The 21,092-nt window shown below is 37.8% G+C and overlaps 1 protein-coding gene across 1 annotated transcript in view; it reads right to left on the reverse strand.

Moving 5' to 3' along the window:
• Positions 1-21,092, reverse strand: part of LOC120527925 (probable carboxypeptidase X1) — a 127,492-nt gene that overhangs the window by 22,868 nt on the left and 83,532 nt on the right. The window lies entirely within an intron of this gene.

The following is a 21,092-nucleotide window of genomic DNA, read 5'->3' on the forward strand; positions in this document are numbered from 1 at the left end:
ACTCTTTAGATTTTAACAGAAAAGGAGAGAATGTGATAGGAAAGCTGGATTATTCAACAAAAACTACACATTTCACCAGTTTGTAGGCAATGTTCTTCATTCCCTAAATCATTAAACACTGTACTGTGTAATTTTCTAAAACAGATGTGGAAATGCATGGGTAATATAATTTTAAAAAGCATTGTGGGCAACTACCTGAAAACCAAAGTAGTACGCAATATACAGTGTTTGCTGCCTGAAACTAACAAACCACTTTACCTTCAAATCTAATCTTTTAAGTGAAAAAAATCAGTTAGCTGCTCATCACATTGCATGTTCCTTTTACATATTCGTTAGGCATGCAAACTGTTTTGAATTTTGTGTTTCAGTAACATTACAGCTTGTTTCTTTGGATGTTAAGTGTTTGTGGATTAAGAAGGATAATCACTGACATTTAAAGTTACACACTGTATAATGTTCACAGCATAAGAGCCCAAATGTCTGCATGTTTACTCCAACTGAATCCACACAAACCTGAATTACTATTCACTAGAACTCTCGACCACTTATGAAACTTTCCCATCTTCCTCTGTGACGCATGCTTTGAATCTCACGTTTATGCTGTAATTAAAACTTTATTCATCTATAGAACATCAAGAGTTTGAGACTTGGACTCTAGAAGTAATGTCTTGAAAGAGTTTTGCATGCTTTAATCATTTATTTATGTGGTCTACTGAGTTTCCCTATTTCACGATTTTCCTACATAAAGATTCAACAGGTCACAACAGGTTCAGAATGCTGCTGCAATGGTCTTCACTCATAATAAACCGATGTGACCACATTAACCCTCAGCTAGATTTGCCATACTGCCTTAATGACCATTACTATATGATCTTTAGTACTCTATTACTGACTTAAAAATGTGGTACTTGATTAACCCCAGAAAACATGCCAGTTATGCACCAATTAGACAATTGAGATCAGGTCATGCTGGCCTTCTTACTGTCCTAAAACTCTGTTTCCTAAGTCAGTCAAGTCTATTTCAGGGTCACTGTTTGTTTTGACATACAAATCCAGACTGAAGGCACGACTGTCCCCACTGACTTTTAAATTGTTAATTTAAACTAAATTTACGGACTTATTTGTTTTGATTTCCTTGTATGTTTAGTTTACTTGGGTTATTACCGACATCTGGTGTAGGTTTCATGTCAATAGCCCCATTAGAAATATATTTACTGAGAAAAATGTTGATGCATTCAGTGTTAATTTTCCCTGCTTTTATTGGTGCACCACAAAGTATCCACAATTTAATGCTCTCAAAACCAAAATAGAGGTCAACCCATCTATGGATAACAAATACATTTCAAATCACTGATATGACATGTTCTTGATCCTCCACCAGCTTTAATAAACACTTTCAAGAGATAATCTATTTTTTTGCCCATAAAAATATTTTATAAAGTAAAAAAGTTGCAAAATGACAGAAGTCATTCATTTAAGTCTATCCAACCAATTTCCGAACCTGCTTGTTTCATTTTTGTGTTGTTCAGCCAGGAATCTAACCTGGTAGCCGTTGGGTAAAGACATGAATCAATTTACTGTGGGGCACATTTACTGTACACATCACTCATGGTGGGACAAATTGAAGGTCTGTGTTTAGGAAATGGGAGAAAACTATGTACCCCCCCAAAAAAAGTACACAGACTGAAGAGAATGAGTAAATTCTGCTCTGATGATAATTAGTTCAGAGTCCAAATTCATGAAATTGGAAATGTGAAGAAGGTGAACTAACCATATTGCTACCATGTTTCTCTTATTTAAGTTATTCATTTACTGTATATAGAGGTTAATTGGCAGAGAATGACTTTTTTAGTCTGCACAAGCAATATTTATTTACCTTGTTCTCTCCAAATACTGGTGTGCCTCTTCCCTGTTTAATATTTGCCTACTTCCATATTACTCCGTACTGTATGTTCTCTGTCTAATCAGAATTTAATTTTGCTTTTATAAACTTCTCAAATAACTTGTGTGTTTTCCTTTAGCACTTCCCTGTTGCTCTGTATACATTTAATGTTGCTGTCAATCTTTTTCAATGCCAAGTGGGCTGGTAGTAATTATTTTAGGAAAAACTAAAGTGATACTGTATGTCACTGTTCACTCTGCATGGAGACAGCACACTAGTGTTCAAATATGTTTTTGTTTCTTTGAAAGCCTTCAACTATGTAAACCCATTGCCAAGATCAAGTTTGACATTGGCGGCCACAGTTTATCAAGCAGCAAAGCAATGCTACCCAAAACAAAGTGTTGCCAGCTCTTATGCTGTTCATCAAGGGGGCAAAGTCACAGCCTACACTGGATAATATTAAGCATTTTATCTCAAGGATCACAGCAGATAGCAATATGACTATCTGGTATCATAGAGAGAACAGAATGAAGAATAAACAAGCAGAAAACAAATAAAATGATAAAATGAGGGGTGTCAAAACTATGGCGTTATTTCAGTGCCACTATTCTGAGCACACGTAAAAAATATTGGCGCGTAAAAAGATTGCAAGTGCAAGTGTTGCATTTTGAAGAGAAATTTATTTTGAGCGTACAAAAGCTGAATTTGAGTGAACAAAATTCATTGCTGCGTGCAAAAATGTATTTCAGTGTTTGCGCTTATCCATATACACACACACAATAGCACCCCCTCTCGCTCAGTTTTTTTCATTTGCGCTTGCTCGCAATGTGTTGCTTGCGCTCACAACATTCTCTGCTGCGAGCGCTCAACTCTCTGTACACCGTTATAAGTGTGCCACAAAACCAACCAATCACAGACTTGGTTTCAAAAATTCTGATTGGCTCTTACGGTCTCCAATCAGCTCGCTAGCTGCTGCATTCCGGACACCGGAAACACTGTCCACTCAGCCTCGCTTCTTGCAGATAGAGGGAGTTTTGATTTACTCAGCAGCCAAAGAAGAGATGGCAGAATCAAATAATGGCTCCAATAATACTACACCACAGTATGCAACTACATTATACTACACCAACGATAGTCTTAACAAATAATATATTTTAAAATAAAATAATTAAAGATATTATCCGCAAATTGGGGTTTAATTGAGTTTAGCTGGATTTAGCTACATTTGGACTGTTTCCGGAATGCAGCAGCTAGCAAGCTGATTGGAGACCGTAAGAGCCAATCAGAATTTTTGAAACCAAGTCTGTGATTGGTTGGTTTTGTGGCACACTTATAACGGTGTACAGAGAGTTGAGCGCTTGCAGCAGAGAATGTTGTGAGCGCAGCAACACATTAGCGAGCAAGCGCAAATGAAAAACTGAGCGAGAGGGGTGCTATTGTGTGTGTATATGGATAAGTGCAAACACTGAAATACATTTTTTGCACGCAGCAATGAATTTTGTTCACTCAAATTCAGCTTTTGTACGCTCAAAATAAATTTCTCCTCAAAATGCAACACTTGCACTTGCAATATTTTTTTATGTTGCTGTTAACTTTTTTTTTTAATTTAACCACTAAAATCACCTGCTTGACATGCAAAGAGTATTCACAGAATTGGTGTGTTGGCTGGTAGAGCATCCCCTATATCTTCTTATATAATACGCTACCGTGGCTGTTCGTTTGTCTGTCCAGGATTTTAAATCATCTGTAGCTTGCAAACTGTCTGACCTACTGACCTGACATTTGGTACACATATATTAGGTGACGTCTACTATCCGGAGTGAGGATTGACCTCCAAAGTTATTCCTCTTTTTATTTTTAGATTATTTCATTGTAGAATGAACTCTCAGCAGTGTACAGCAGGGTGGCCGTGTGGCGCATGCATATGGGTGTTGTTCTCATCCCTACCACCTTCGCCATCACTTCCCCTACCTCTTCATAATCTTAAATCATTCTTGAGGCAGATTGAAGACTTAATGCCAACTTAAGTGAAAAATTAAGGAAAACGTCCTAAGTAGTTGAAGCACAAACACTGACTTAATCAGTTTTAGTGTGAAAAGATGTCAACAAAAGAAGAGAAGATGTGGCCCTCTAGGGTGGAGAAAAGAAGAGCTGCTCAGGAAGCAGCAAGCGCATCAACCTCTGAGCAAACAAATGCTAAACACACAGAGAAAGAGTAGGAAAACTAGGAATGCTCAAATAAGGAGTATTCGTGCAGTGCGCCGATACTGGTATTTAATATATACTGTGTATACACACACACACACTATGTACAGTGCTCTCACTAATGTTTTGGACAAAGACATATTTTTCTTTGATTTGCCCCTCTACTCCACAGTTTAAAAATACAAATCAACCAATTGACATGTGAATAAAGTGCACGTTGTAGGATTTCATTTAAGGGTATTTGCATAAACTCTGGTCACACCATGCAAAAACTGCAACACCTTTTCTACATGGTCCTCCTATTTCAGGCTACCATAATGTTTGGGACTCAGCAATGGTTGCTATATTAAGGCATTCATATTTAATACTTTTTTTGCACCTCCATTTCATGCAATGACTGATTTAAGTCTGTGATTCATAGATATCACCACGTATTGAGTATCAACTCTGGTGAGGCTCCGCCAAGCTTCAAATGCAGCCATCTCTTCAGCTCCTGCTTGTTTTGGGTATTTGTCTCCTTAGGTTTTCTCTTCAGAATGTGAAAGGCTTGCTCAATTGAGATTTAAACCGGGTGACTGAATTGACCATTCCAGAATTTTCCATTTGAAAAACTCCAAGGTTCCCTTATCAGTATGTCTGAGATCATTATATTGTTATAGGATGAAACACCATCCAGTGATTTTGGAGGCATTTACTGGAACCTGAGCAGATAAGATGTTTCTATACACCTCAGAATTTTTTTATGTCAATGTCTTCCCACAGTTACATCCACAATGGAATGTGCCTGTACCTGTGGCAGCCATACAAGCTGAGGCCATAACACCCCTACCTTCATGTTTAACAGATGAGATGGCAGGCTTTGAATTTTGGATAGTTCCTTTTAGTCTTCACACTTGTTCTTTCCATCGCTTTGATACAAGTTCATCTTTGTCTCATCTGTCCACAAGACCTTTTCCAGAATTCTGCAGGCACTTTAAAGTACTTTTTTACAAAATGTAACCTGGCCATCCTGTGGCTAACTAGCAGTTTGCATCATGCAGTGTGGCCTCTGTATTTCTGTTCATGAAGTCTCTGACACATACACATCTGCTTCCTGTGAATAAGATGAGATGAAACAGGCGTTTGGGGATTTTTCTTTTCCATAGTGAGGATTCTTCTGTCATCAGCAGTGGAGGTATTTCTTGGCCTACCAGTCCCTTTTCTATTACTGAAACATTTGCATTCAAGCATTCCTTCTTCTTAATGATATTCCAGGCAGTTGATTTAGGTAATCCTAAGGTTTTACCAATGTCTCTAATGGTTTTATTCTTGTTTTTTAACCTTATAATGACTTATTTGACTTTCATTGGCACTCTTCTTGTCTTCATGTTGAACAATGACAAGTACAGACTACAATGGATAGAAGCAAACCTAGGTATCTTATTTCCTTGAAATGGTGGGACATGTATGACAAATATAGTCATCTCTATATATATATTGTGAGCATGGAGGCTGAATGCACCCCTAGAGGATACAGACACTTCTCTAAAAACCCCTCTTAAAAACACTGATAGACTATCTTCACATTGCTCACTTACTTGCTGGTCTTACTTGCGACTTCTCTATCACGTGATATCCTTCTCATGCGACTACCTACACGGGAAGTTGGAGAATTAGTGACGTTGGAAAGTTCAATATGGCTGTTGACAGTGGCGTCATACCACCGAAATAAGTATGTACATTGGTTTCGGTTAGCGCAAGGAAGCCGCCTACCAAATTTCGTGAAGATGAGGCCATGAATAAGAAGGTTCAATATGGCGGACGTTGTTGACCGGTATGACCGTTACGCATAGAATTTCGTATTGAAACCTGCTTAACTTTTGTAAGTAAGCTGTAAGGAATGGGCCTGCCAAATTTCAGCCTTCTACCTACACGGGAAGTTGGAGAATTAGTGATGTTTGGAAAATTCAATATGACGGCTGACAGTGGCGTCATACTACCGAAATAAGTAAGTACATCGGTTTTGGTTAGCACAGGGAAGCCACCTACAAAATTTCGTGATGATGGGGTCAACCTTCTACCTACACGGGAAGTTTGAAAATTGGTGACGTTGGAAAGTTCAATATGGTGGCCGACAGTGGCGTCATACCATCGAAATAAGTAAGTACATCGGTTTCGGTTAGCACAGGGAAGCCACCTACCAAATTTCGTGAAGATGGGGCCATAAATAATAAAGTTCAACATGGCGGATGTTGTCAACCGTTATCGACCGTTATGACCGTTACGTGTAGAATTTCAAAATGAAACCTGCTTAACTTTTGTAAGTAAGCTGTAAGGAATAAGCCTGCCAAATTTCAGCTTTCTACCTACATGGGAAGTTGGAGAATTAGTGATGAGTCAGTGAGTCAGTCAGTCAGTCAGTGAGGGCTTTGCCTTTTATTATTATAGACTAGCAGAATACCCGCGCTTCGCAGCGGAGAAGTAGTGTGTTAAAGAAGTTATGAAAAAGAAAAGCAAACATTTTAAAAATAACGTAAGATGATTGTTAATGTAATTGTTTTGTCATTGATATGAGTGTTGTTGTCATATCTATCTATTTATATATATATCTGTATATAGTATATATATATATATATTGTCACACACGTGCGCATGGGAGGTAGCTAAAGGGCTTGAGTGAAGGCAGTTCGGAGGCATGCCGGGGTGTGGCAGAGTGCACTGACTCTTTTCTTCCTTGCCTGTAGACCATCCCCGGGGGATTTCACCTGGATCTCCTGACATCACTTCCGGGACTGAGCCAATGGAAGTCGGCCACACCAGCTCCAGTCCCTCTGATGTCACCTCTGGCTACGAACCAATGGTGGAAGACCACGTGCCAGATCCATACGACCTCACTTCCTTTCTCCCCCTTTAAAACCTGCCCCTTTTCCTTTGTTTCCTCAGTCTTGTACTGGACTCAGTTGAATGCACTTCAGTGCTTATTATTTTGTGAAAACGACCTTTTGCAGCCAGGATACTATATTATACGGGTGGCTGCCCCAACTCTTTATCTGTCCATGTCTCGTTCTTGTGACAATATATAGCAAAATACCTGCGATTGGCAGCGGAGAAGTAAAAAGAAAAGGAAACATTTTAATAATAACGTAACATGATTGACAATGTAATTGTTTTGTCATTGTCATGAGTGTTGCTGGCATATATATATATATATATATATATACACACAGACACATAAATAAACATATATATACATATAAACATATATATATAAATATATATATATATATATACACATCTATACACATATATATATACAGTTATATATATATACATATACACACATACATATATATACATATACATATATATACACATACTGTATATATACACACACACATATATACATACTGTATATACAACATATACATATCTACATATATACTGTATATACACATATATATACAAATCTACATATATATATCTATATATATATATTAGGTGGGACTCGATTAAAAAATTAATCCAATTAATTAGAGGCTGTGTAAGAATTAATCTTGATTAATCGTATGTAATCGACATGTAAATTTGCCCCAAATCGCAAATGTTTTTTTTTAATTTAAAACGGTTTTAGTAGGCTTACAGAATGACATGGACATGAATATTGTAAACTGAAGCTGTTTTAATTTCTGAAAAAAAGCTTTTAAACTGCATTTGAATTCAAAACAGAAACAAAAATATCATCCCTGGTTAAAATTGGGCAGACTTAAAAATAAAGTGGTAGTTTAAGTACTTTAAGTACATTTTCAGAATAGTATTGTCTTTAAATAATAATAACCAAAATTTCAACATAAAGTGCAGTTTTCTTCTTAAAAAATAAGTCAGAAACATAAAAGGTAATTTGACCAGCTTACTCTTTAAACTCTGAGTAACATTAGCCAAAATTATTTTGTACATTAGGCTAAAACAGTGTGATCATTGAACATTTTGTAATTAGATGTATTTAGAATTACTAATGGTCACGGAAGTCCAATGATCCCCAGTAAGAGCCACAAAGTCCGCTTTCTGTAATGCATCTAATTTTGCTTGCTTTTCAGTGTGCACAAAACCATGCTTTTATCAAGGCTTCGCTCGAAATGATCAGTCGTAGGAACGCGCTTTATTCCGACTCTAACATTTTTGTAGCTGTGATGTGTGCATCAGTGTAATGGATGTACCAGGAAATCATGCATTGACAAAAGTTCCGCTTGCTTGGAATTGAAAGTGTGATTAAATGCGTTATTTTTAACGCGCTATGGAGTACATGCATCAAGCTTCTCAGCTGTGCTTGTGCTAAGAAAGGGAAAATTTTAAAAATCACGTAACATGATTCTGCGTTAACCTAATATTTTTTCATACGTCCCAAACCAAGGAGATGCTAAGGTAAAATGAATCGGTAGCGCTGCATACATAGTCAGTACACCCCTCTCGAATCGAACCTCGGCGTTAGAGGCTTAAGACTCTACAATTAGCCACAGCGTGTGGCTTGTCTATGCTAAAGTATGTATTGTAGATCGGGTATATATATACATTTATATATATACCCGTGTACGCATGGAGAAGTAGAAGTTATGAAAAGAAAAGGGAACATTTTAAAAATAACGTAACATGATTGTCAATATACAGTAATTGTTTTGTGAGTGTTATTGAATGTTGCTGTCATCAAGGATTTGATTATCATTATTTCTTTCAATCAGGCTCGTATTTGTAGGATGTGTTCAAGTTACATTCCGTGTTTGTCAATCGCTTGTAAAGATAAGAGGTTTCATTCATCGATTAGTTCCTTACTGCATCAATAAACAGCTCGTCTTCCTTTTTATCTGTGATGTGACAAACTGCATGCACGGGTTTTTTTTACACTGTCTTCCTTTAGCAGGACATTCACTTTTTCCACCGTGTGCTTTGTTTCCGCAGTAGCTGCACTTATGAATATGATTGTATGTATAAGACGCTTCATATTTTTTTGCTGCCTTCTCAATTGTGTAATTCGGTTTTTGTTCAGCACTCTTTGGAACTGTTGCTTTTTGTCTGTGCACTGCGTCAGTTCACGTGAGCCGCTTGGTGTTCTTGCATCGAAGGTTCCCAGCTGTACTGGTGCCATCTCGTGTAATGTCAGCAAAGACCCGGCACTTAAAAGTTTCTCTCGCAGTTTCAATGAGTTTGTGCCAAACACCACCCTGACCATCTCATCTTCCTCTGCATAAGCACAGTCCTTCACCCGTGAACATTTACCGGCAGTGTTTGTATTGGATTGCGCTGATGTACGGCCTTATATGGGCAGGCACTAAATTACAAACGCTAGTGGCAGCCTGTCTATGAACTTAATTTAATATAAACTTACGGTTCACGCTGTGCTTTGTTTCCACAGTAGCTGTACTTATGAATATGCTTGTATGCATCATTTGCTTCATAATGTTTTTCTGCCTTCTCAATTGTGAAATGGCGTTTTGTGCTCATCGCTGTTTGGAGTTCTTCCTTGTTCTCTACGTACTTATGTAGGAGGCGTGATGATGTCACACGAAACTCCGCCCCCCACGGCCATCTCCAACTCAAGACTCCATTACATTATATGGGGAAAAATAGCTTCCAGTTATGACCCTTATGCATAGAATTTCGAAATGAAACCTGCCCAACTTTTGTAAGTAAGCTGTAAGGAATAAGCCTGCCAAATTTCAGCCTTCTACCTACACGGGAAGTTGGAGAATTAGTGATGAGTCAGTGAGTCAGTCAGTCAGTGAGTGAGTGAGTGAGTGAGGGCTTTGCCTTTTATTAGTATAGATTAGGGGTGGGACTCGATTAAAAAAATTAATCTAATTAATTAGAGGCTGTGTAATTAATTAATCTTGATTAATTGTATGTAATCGCACAAGAAAATATGCCCCAAATCGCAAATGTTTTTTTTTAATTTAAAAGGGTTTTAATGGGCGACAGAATCAAATAATAGACATGGACATGAATATTGTAAACTCAAGCTCTTTTAATTTCTGAAAAAAAAAATGCATTTAAACTGCATTTCAATTCAAAACAGAAACAAAACTATCATCCCTGGATAAAATTGGGTAGACTTAAAAATAAAGTGGTATTTTAAGTACTTTAAGTACATGTTCAGAATGGTATTGTCTTTAAATAATAACAAAAATTTCAACATAAAGTGCAGTTTTTCTTCCTAAAAAAATAAGGCAGAAACATAAAAGGTAATTCGACCAGCTTCACCTTTAAACTCTGAGTAACCTTAGCCAAAATTATTTTGTACATTAGGCTAAAACAGTGTGATCATTGAACATTTTGTAATTAGATGTAATTAGAATTACTAATGGTCACGAAGTCCAATGATCCCAGTAAGAGCCACAAAGTCTGCTCTCTGTAATGCATCTAATTTTGCTTGCTTTTCAGTGTCATAAAGCTGTTGAATTTTACTTGAAATAGTCTTTCGGCATGGCAGTTGTAAAGTTGGATCTCCTGACGCTAACTGTAGCACATTTTCTAACCCCCTATCTTCCACCATGGTCTACAGTCCAAAGCAATCCATTTTGCGAGAGAATTTGTAAGTTTGACCGATGTTAACTTACTAATTTTGGTCCTGAAGCCAGTCATCTCATCAGGTTTGAGCTGCCGACACCTTTTGCTGGTACTTCGAACTCGTACTGGTAGTGCTAACAGCATACACAGTTTCTGTGCTCGCTGTAACATGTTTTGCATTTTGATGGTACCGTAAGGTTGAAGTGCCTCGGTGGTATGCAAACTCATTTTGCACAGTTTGCACAAAACCACACTTTTATCAAGGTTTCCTTTGGGCAGTCTTTTGAAATGAAATTTGCCTCCGATCAGTCCTAGCAACGCGCTTTCTTCCGACTCTTACATTTTTGTAGCTCTGATGTGTGCATCAATGTAATCGATGTACCAGGAAATCATGCATTGACAAAAGTTCCCCTTTGCTTGGAATGCAAAGTGTGATTAAATGCGTTATTTGTTTAACGCGTTATGGAGTACATGCATCGAAGCCTCTCAGCTGTGCTTGTGCTATGAAAAGGAAACATTTTAAAAATAACATAACATGATTGTCAATGTAATAGTTTTGTGACCGTTATGAGTGTTGCTGTCATCAAGGATATGATTATCATATTTCTTTCCATCAGGTTCGTATTTGTACAGTTTGCACAAAACCACACTTTTATCAAGGCTTCTGTCGGGTAGTCTTTTGAAATGAAATTTGCCTCCGATCAGTCCTAGCAACGCGCTTTCTTCCGACTTACATTTTTGTAGCTCTGATGTGTGCATCAATGTAATTGATGTACCAGGAAATCATGCATTGACAAATGTTCCCCTTTGCTTGGAATGCAAAGTGTGATTAAATGCGTTATTTTTTAACGCGGAGTACATGCATCGAAACTTCTCAGCTGTGCTTGTGCTAAGAAAAGGAAACATTTTAAAAATAACGTAACATGATTATCAATGTAATAGTTTTGTGACCGTTATGAGTGTTGCTGTCATCAAGGATTTGATTATCATTATTTCTTTCAATCAGGTTCGTATTTGGAGGATGTGTTGTGTTCAAGTTATATTCCGTGTTTGTCAACCGTTGTAAAGATAACAGGTTTCAGTCATCGAAGTGTTCACTACCCAAATTGGTACTCGTGAATGTAAGATGTTCAACAGGCATTCCTGTTATTAAGCGGTAGCATGTGTATGAACTTAATTTAATCTTTTTCAGTCCTGCAAAGTCAGTTGACGTGAGCCGCTCGGAGTACATGCATCGAAGCTTCTCAGCTGTGCTTGTGCGATCTTGCGATGTCAACGGCTTTATTTAATGTTCTTTCTTGCTACAGCACTTAGTCATATCTATCTATTTATATATATATCTGTATATAGTATATATATATATATATTGTCACACACGTGCGCATGGGAGGTAGCTAAAGGGCTTGAGTGAAGGCAGTTCGGAGGCATGCCGGGGTGTGGCAGAGTGCACTGACTCTTTTTCTTCCTTGCCTGTAGACCATCCCGGGATTTCACCTGGATCTCCTGACATCACTTCCGGGACTGAGCCAATGGAAGTCGGCCACACCAGCTCCAGTCCCTCTGATGTCACCTCTGGCTACGAACCAATGGTGGAAGACCACGTGCCAGATCCATACGACCTCACTTCCTTTCTCCCCCTTTAAAACCTGCCCCTTTTCCTTTGTTTCCTCAGTCTTGTACTGGACTCAGTTGAATGCACTTCAGTGCTTATTATTTTGTGAAAACGACCTTTTGCAGCCAGGATACTATATTATACGGGTGGCTGCCCCAACTCTTTATCTGTCCATGTCTCGTTCTTGTGCCAATATATAGCAAAATACCTGCGATTGGCAGCGGAGAAGTAAAAAGAAAAGGAAACATTTTAATAATAACGTAACATGATTGACAATGTAATTGTTTTGTCATTGTCATGAGTGTTGCTGGCATATATATATATATATATATATATATACACACAGACACATAAATAAACATATATATACATATAAACATATATATATAAATATATATATATATATATACACATCTATACACATATATATATACAGTTATATATATATACATATACACACATACATATATATATATACACATATATATACAAATCTACATATATATATCTATATATATATATTAGGGGTGGGACTCGATTAAAAAATTAATCCAATTAATTAGAGGCTGTGTAAGAATTAATCTTGATTAATCGTATGTAATCGCACATGTAAATTTGCCCCAAATCGCAAATGTTTTTTTTTTTAATTTAAAACGGTTTTAGTAGGCGACAGAATGTCATGGACATGAATATTGTAAACTGAAGCTGTTTTAATTTCTGAAAAAAAGCTTTTAAACTGCATTTGAATTCAAAACAGAAACAAAAATATCATCCCTGGTTAAAATTGGGCAGACTTAAAAATAAAGTGGTAGTTTAAGTACTTTAAGTACATTTTCAGAATAGTATTGTCTTTAAATAATAATAACCAAAATTTCAACATAAAGTGCAGTTTTTCTTCTTAAAAAATAAGTCAGAAACATAAAAGGTAATTTGACCAGCTTACTCTTTAAACTCTGAGTAACATTAGCCAAAATTATTTTGTACATTAGGCTAAAACAGTGTGATCATTGAACATTTTGTAATTAGATGTATTTAGAATTACTAATGGTCACGGAAGTCCAATGATCCCCAGTAAGAGCCACAAAGTCCGCTTTCTGTAATGCATCTAATTTTGCTTGCTTTTCAGTGTGCACAAAACCATGCTTTTATCAAGGCTTCTGGGTAGTCGAAATGATCAGTCGTAGGAACGCGCTTTATTCCGACTCTAACATTTTTGTAGCTGTGATGTGTGCATCAGTGTAATGGATGTACCAGGAAATCATGCATTGACAAAAGTTCCGTTTGCTTGGAATTGAAAGTGTGATTAAATGCGTTATTTTTTAACGCGTTATGGAGTACATGCATCGAAGCTTCTCAGCTGTGCTTGTGCTAAGAAAGGGAAAATTTTAAAAATAACGTAACATGATTCTCGTTAACCTAATATTTTTCATACGTCCCAAACCAAGGAGATGCTAAGGTAAAATGAATCGGTAGCGCGTACATAGTCAGTACACCCTCTCGGGAATCGAACCTCGGCGTTAGAGGCTTAAGACTCTACAATTAGCCACAGCGTGTGGCTTGTCTATGCTAAAGTATGTATTGTAGATCGGGTATATATATACATTTATATATATACCCGTGTACGCAGTGGAGAAGTAGAAGTTATGAAAAGAAAAGGGAACATTTTAAAAATAACGTAACATGATTGTCAATATACAGTAATTGTTTTGTGAGTGTTATTGAATGTTGCTGTCATCAAGGATTTGATTATCATTATTTCTTTCAATCAGGCTCGTATTTGTAGGATGTGTTCAAGTTACATTCCGTGTTTGTCAATCGTTGTAAAGATAAGAGGTTTCATTCATCGATTAGTTCCTTACTGCATCAATAAACAGCTCGTCTTCCTTTTTATCTGTGATGTGACAAACTGCATGCACGGGTTTTTTTTACACTGTCTTCCTTTAGCAGGACATTCACTTTTTCCACCGTGTGCTTTGTTTCCGCAGTAGCTGCACTTATGAATATGATTGTATGTATAAGACGCTTCATATTTTTTTGCTGCCTTCTCAATTGTGTAATTCGGTTTTTGTTCAGTACTCTTTGGAACTGTTGCTTTTGTCTGTGCACTGCGCCAGTTCACGGAGCCGCTTGGTGTTCTTGCATCGAAGGTTCCCAGCTGTACTGGTGCCATCTCGTAATGTCAGCTAAGACCCGCACTTAAAAGTTTCTCTCGCAGTTTCAATGAGTTTGTGCCAAACACCACCCTGACCATCTCATCTTCCTCTGCATAAGCACAGTCCTTCACCCGTGAACATTTACCGGCAGTGTTTGTATTGGATTGCCGCTGATGGACGGCCTTATATGGGCAGGCACTAAATTACAAACGCTAGTGGCAGCCTGTCTATGAACTTAATTTAATATAAACTTACGGTTCACGCTGTGCTTTGTTTCCACAGTAGCTGTACTTATGAATATGCTTGTATGCATCATTTGCTTCATAATGTTTTTCTGCCTTCTCAATTGTGAAATGGCGTTTTGTGCTCATCGCTGTTTGGAGCTCTTCCTTGTTCTCTACGTACTTATGTAGGAGGCGTGATGATGTCACACGAACTCCCCCCACGCCATCTCCAACTCAAGACTCCATTACATTATATGGGGAAAAATAGCTTCCAGTTATGACCCTTATGCATAGAATTTCGAAATGAAACCTGCCCAACTTTTGTAAGTAAGCTGTAAGGAATAAGCCTGCCAAATTTCAGCCTTCTACCTACACGGGAAGTTGGAGAATTAGTGATGAGTCAGTGAGTCAGTCAGTCAGTGAGTGAGTGAGTGAGTGAGGGCTTTGCCTTTTATTAGTATAGATTAGGGGTGGGACTCGATTAAAAAAATTAATCTAATTAATTAGAGGCTGTGTAATTAATTAATCTTGATTAATTGTATGTAATCGCACAAGAAAATATGCCCCAAATCGCAAATGTTTTTTTTTAATTTAAAAGGGTTTTAATGGGCGACAGAATCAAATAATAGACATGGACATGAATATTGTAAACTCAAGCTCTTTTAATTTCTGAAAAAAAAAATGCATTTAAACTGCATTTCAATTCAAAACAGAAACAAAACTATCATCCCTGGATAAAATTGGGTAGACTTAAAAATAAAGTGGTATTTTAAGTACTTTAAGTACATGTTCAGAATGGTATTGTCTTTAAATAATAACAAAAATTTCAACATAAAGTGCAGTTTTTCTTCCTAAAAAAATAAGGCAGAAACATAAAAGGTAATTCGACCAGCTTCACCTTTAAACTCTGAGTAACCTTAGCCAAAATTATTTTGTACATTAGGCTAAAACAGTGTGATCATTGAACATTTTGTAATTAGATGTAATTAGAATTACTAATGGTCACGGAAGTCCAATGATCCCCAGTAAGAGCCACAAAGTCTGCTCTCTGTAATGCATCTAATTTTGCTTGCTTTTCAGTGTCATAAAGCTGTTGAATTTTACTTGAAATAGTCTTTCGGCATGGCAGTTGTAAAGTTGGATCTCCTGACGCTAACTGTAGCACATTTTCTAACCCCCTATCTTCCACCATGGTCTACAGTCCAAAGCAATCCATTTTGCGAGAGAATTTGTAAGTTTGACCGATGTTAACTTACTAATTTTGGTCCTGAAGCCAGTCATCTCATCAGGTTTGAGCTGCCGACACCTTTTGCTGGTACTCGAACTCGTACTGGTAGTGCTAACAGCATACACAGTTTCTGTGCTCGCTGTAACATGTTTTGCATTTTGATGGTACCGTAAGGTTGAAGTGCCTCGGTGGTATGCAAACTCATTTTTGCACAGTTTGCACAAAACCACACTTTTATCAAGGTTTCCTTTGGGCAGTCTTTTGAAATGAAATTTGCCTCCGATCAGTCCTAGCAACGCGCTTTCTTCCGACTCTTACATTTTTGTAGCTCTGATGTGTGCATCAATGTAATCGATGTACCAGGAAATCATGCATTGACAAAAGTTCCCCTTTGCTTGGAATGCAAAGTGTGATTAAATGCGTTATTTGTTTAACGCGTTATGGAGTACATGCATCGAAGCCTCTCAGCTGTGCTTGTGCTATGAAAAGGAAACATTTTAAAAATAACATAACATGATTGTCAATGTAATAGTTTTGTGACCGTTATGAGTGTTGCTGTCATCAAGGATATGATTATCATATTTCTTTCCATCAGGTTCGTATTTGTACAGTTTGCACAAAACCACACTTTTATCAAGGCTTCTGTCGGGTAGTCTTTTGAAATGAAATTTGCCTCCGATCAGTCCTAGCAACGCGCTTTCTTCCGACTTACATTTTTGTAGCTCTGATGTGTGCATCAATGTAATTGATGTACCAGGAAATCATGCATTGACAAATGTTCCCCTTTGCTTGGAATGCAAAGTGTGATTAAATGCGTTATTTTTTTTAACGCGGAGTACATGCATCGAAACTTCTCAGCTGTGCTTGTGCTAAGAAAAGGAAACATTTTAAAAATAACGTAACATGATTATCAATGTAATAGTTTTGTGACCGTTATGAGTGTTGCTGTCATCAAGGATTTGATTATCATTATTTCTTTCAATCAGGTTCGTATTTGGAGGATGTGTTGTGTTCAAGTTATATTCCGTGTTTGTCAACCGTTGTAAAGATAACAGGTTTCAGTCATCGAAGTGTTCACTACCCAAATTGGTACTCGTGAATGTAAGATGTTCAACAGGCATTCCTGTTATTAAGCGGTAGCATGTGTATGAACTTAATTTAATCTTTTTCAGTCCTGCAAAGTCAGTTGACGTGAGCCGCTCGGAGTACATGCATCGAAGCTTCTCAGCTGTGCTTGTGCGATCTTGCGATGTCAACGGCTTTATTTAATGTTCTTTCTTGCTACAGCACTTTTAACTCCATTACAAAGTGATACAAAGTCTCGTTTATACCTCGTGTCTTCTCATTAAACTTGTATCTCGCGAATACCATATTCGTCGTAGGCATGACAAACGGCAGCGGAAGTGTGTCTATAAACTTAATTTAAACTTACGGTTCACACCATGCTTTGCTTCCGCAGTAGCTGCACTTATGAATATGCTTGTATGCATCACTCGCTTCATAATCTTTTGCTAGCCTTCTCAATTGTGAAATGGTGTTTTTTGTTCAGCGCTCTTTGGAGCTCTTCCTTGTTTTCTACGCATCATGCTCACAGTCATTTCACGTGATTACCTGGGAGGCGTGATGATGTCACACGCAACTCCGCCCCCCCCATGGCCATCGAGCTTAAGTTCATTACACTATATGGGGAAAAATAGGTTCCAGTTATGACCATTATGCGTAGAAATTCGAAATGGAACCTGCCCAACTTTTGTAAGTAAGCTGTAAGGAATGAGCCTGCCAAATTTCAGCCTTCTACCTACACGAGAAGTTGGAGAATTAGTGATGAGTGAGTGAGTGAGTGAGTCAGTGAGGGCTTTGCCTTTTATTAGTATAAATATTGTGACAGATAGGAGGTGCTGTTGTCCCTTTGAACCCTCAAACCAGACGCCAGATATCAGATAAAAGTCCAATAATTATTTTTATTCGGACAATAATGTGCACAAATGGGCTCCCTCTGGCGGCCTGGGGGTATTGGCTGGAACGAATGCCCGGCCATAGTCCCCAGTATATATAAATATATATATATATATATATATATATATATATATATATATATATATATATATATATTTATAGATAGATAGATAGATATTCTTGTAACCTTCTAACTGCAGTCAGTGGCTGGCATATGATAGCTTTTTGTTCATTATTTAAATATTGTTTGGCTGTTATTTTGGTTCTACTTATTAATTCAAGTAAATGGGTAACCCCTGTGGCATCCTGACACTTCATCTGGACACTTGCATTCATCACAGTCAACTATATATAGTATATGTAAATTAATATTTTCTTTCAATTTAACTGATTGAACCTAGGGTGGTGCAGTGGTAGCACTGCTGCCTTGCAGTTAGGAGACCCCGTTCACTTCCTGGGTCCTCCCTGCATGGCGTTTGCATGTTCTCCCTGTGCCTGCGTGGGTTTCCTCCGGGCGTTTCGGTTTCCTCCCACAGTCCAAATACATGCAGGTTAGGTGGATTGCCGTTTCTAAATTGGCCCTAGTGGGTGTGTTTGTGTATGTCCTGCAGTGGGTTGGTACCCAGCCTGGGATTGTGCCCTGTGTTGGCTGGGATTGGCTCCAGCAGATCTCCGTGTTTGAATTCAGCGGGTTGGAAAATGGATGGATGATTGAACCTAAACAGGAAAATTCATTTATTGAATATAGTTACATTTTAGCCTGAGAGAAACTGATTATTGCATTTGGTACTGTACGTCCACACACACACTTCTTATCAGTTCTCTCTGATCCAGACCATGAACAAAAATTAAAAGCTTAACTTTTATGTTTCTTTGTACTGGAGCAAAGCACATTCAGAAAGGAATGGATTGATAGCATGGAAGTAATGGTGAATTTTATATGTGGTCAGTTATGGTTTACCTAAGGATAAAACTACTGCTTTCCTGGGGTGAAGGATGTACAACATATTGTACTTCAGGGATTTGTTTGATTTTGATTGCCCACTGTGACTTTAAAAGGTTACTTAAGCATGTCTTGCAAATTTGCATGCAATTCCTAGCTATGCAAAGAGCTTCTGAACATCTGCCAGAATTTCCAAGTATTCCAGCCAAACTCAAGCACTGACTCTGCCAATAAAAATATATCATTATTAAAGGGGCTAGTGGACAGAAATACTGATTTAACCTGTTCTGTGAAGGCAAAGAAAAAAGTAATTGATGAGATTCAGTAAAGTCACATTACACCAGCAGAATACTTCAATTTAAAGCATCTTACTGAAAAAACAAATACAAAGCAGGACATGTGCAAACCATGCCAAATATAAATTATTTGTGGTCATTGTTAAAATGTAGAAGTTAGCAATTTTTATAAGAAGAGAGATAGAATAACCGATGTTTTCTGAAAAACATTGTTTTACTATGGTTTGGAAATCCAATAGCGTTTATTTGGAAATATCAGGTCCCAAACAAAAGGTAAAGTGTACTTTCAGATTATTTAAATTAAAACAGATTAGTTGGATAAAAAATGGTCAGTAGGGCAGGGGAACTGTTGGCAGCAATTGGCACTGTAATAAACCCATTTCAGCCATTACACATACTTTGACAGATATACATTGTAACAAAAGGCGCTATATCGGCACCTGACCCGACACAGATGGACATGGAGGCACGTATAAAATGAAAACCTTTTTTATTTTCTCTTCAGCCATGGGGCACGTCTTCCCCATGCCCCACTGCCCAACACAGTCCCAAAGCACAACAAAGACCCACAACATAGTTCTCTCTTCTTCTACCACCACTCCTCCTCCCGACTCTGGCCCCTAAGTGGTGGTGGCTGGACTCTTTTATAGTCCACCTTGGAAGTGCTCCAGGTGCTTGTCCACCTGGTCCCAATTGCACTTCCGGGTGGGGCTGAAGATTTGTCCAGCTGGGCTGTGGAATCCAGGCAGCTAAACCTAGCGGCTGCCCCAGCTCCCAACCAGGTTGTGGAGGACTCCATCTCCCATGGAGCCCTGCAGGAGGTTTGGAAATCACCGTCGGCCAGGGAGGCTGCCAACAAGCTTCCTGGGGGGACGTATTAAGCTGTCCATGTCCCCCGAACATATGCAGGAGGGGCATCCCGGCCGGGAATGGGCCCCGGCCGTCCGTCACAACATGCATACATTTCTGATGTCCCAGTAGTGCTAGTCCATTGTATTTTGTCACATGCATGTGCCAGTACTTAGGATTATTTTTCTAGTTATTATTTAATAATTTTGGTGTGTTTTAATATACAAATATTAATTTCATTTTTAAAATTTCACTTTGCCATTTTCATTTCTTGTTTTTCTTACAGGCAATATTCTAATGTTTTATTTTATGATTGTCTCAATCCAAGTTTTTCCTCAAAAATAGGACCCAATGCTGCTAATGAGGCCTAGAAACCAAAATCAGTTTGTGTTTGAAGTTGAGAAGACGGCTTTTGCCTACAAGAAAATTAAAAGGGCCAAAGCTTCTAAATTCAAAAAACTAAGAAACAGGAGAGGGAACCATTAAAAGCCTCTGGCTCACAAGGACAAAAACAAATATCCTTTATATTTAAAGACTAATTTGCAGATATTGTAAAAAAAACATGAACACAATAAATGGAAGCAAAAAGGTATGTCAAAAGGCAAATGAATAAAACAAATGAACACTGAGTCTGAAAATCAGTGAGATAGTTCAAGACTAGAACAAAGGAGTCAGAAATCAGATAAAATCAAAAAAGCATTTGTAATAGTGAAATAAGTGACAATGCAAACATAAAGGCAAACAATAATGCTGCAGTGGCATGCAAATCTCATGAGTATGACTTTGGACAGTCACACAACTGTGATATCAGAGGGCCCTGGCCCCTTTGGTTCTACTTTAAGTGCACAAGATATAAAACATAAAGAATGTATTAAATACAATATAATCAATAAACAAACAATATTCACTAATAAATAAAATACCAGTAGAAAGAAAGAATTAATTATAAAATTACACATACTTTGACAGATATGCATGCAAAGACACGGTCTATTTCATAACATATGTCATGAATGCGTGTTGTGGCTGGAAATGTGGATTAACATACTCGCAGGATGTATCACACTGTGGCGATACATACTGCAGGGCTTCCAAATCTTTGGGTTCAAAAACTTAAATTTAAATACTTTTTTTCTTTACAATTTTGACTTTGGACCACTTGGAAGATCTTGTTATTTCTGTTGTTAAACATTAAAGTGGGTCGGCCTAA

Source organism: Polypterus senegalus, chromosome 4 (assembly GCF_016835505.1).
Source record: "Polypterus senegalus isolate Bchr_013 chromosome 4, ASM1683550v1, whole genome shotgun sequence".
NCBI lineage: Eukaryota > Metazoa > Chordata > Cladistia > Polypteriformes > Polypteridae > Polypterus > Polypterus senegalus.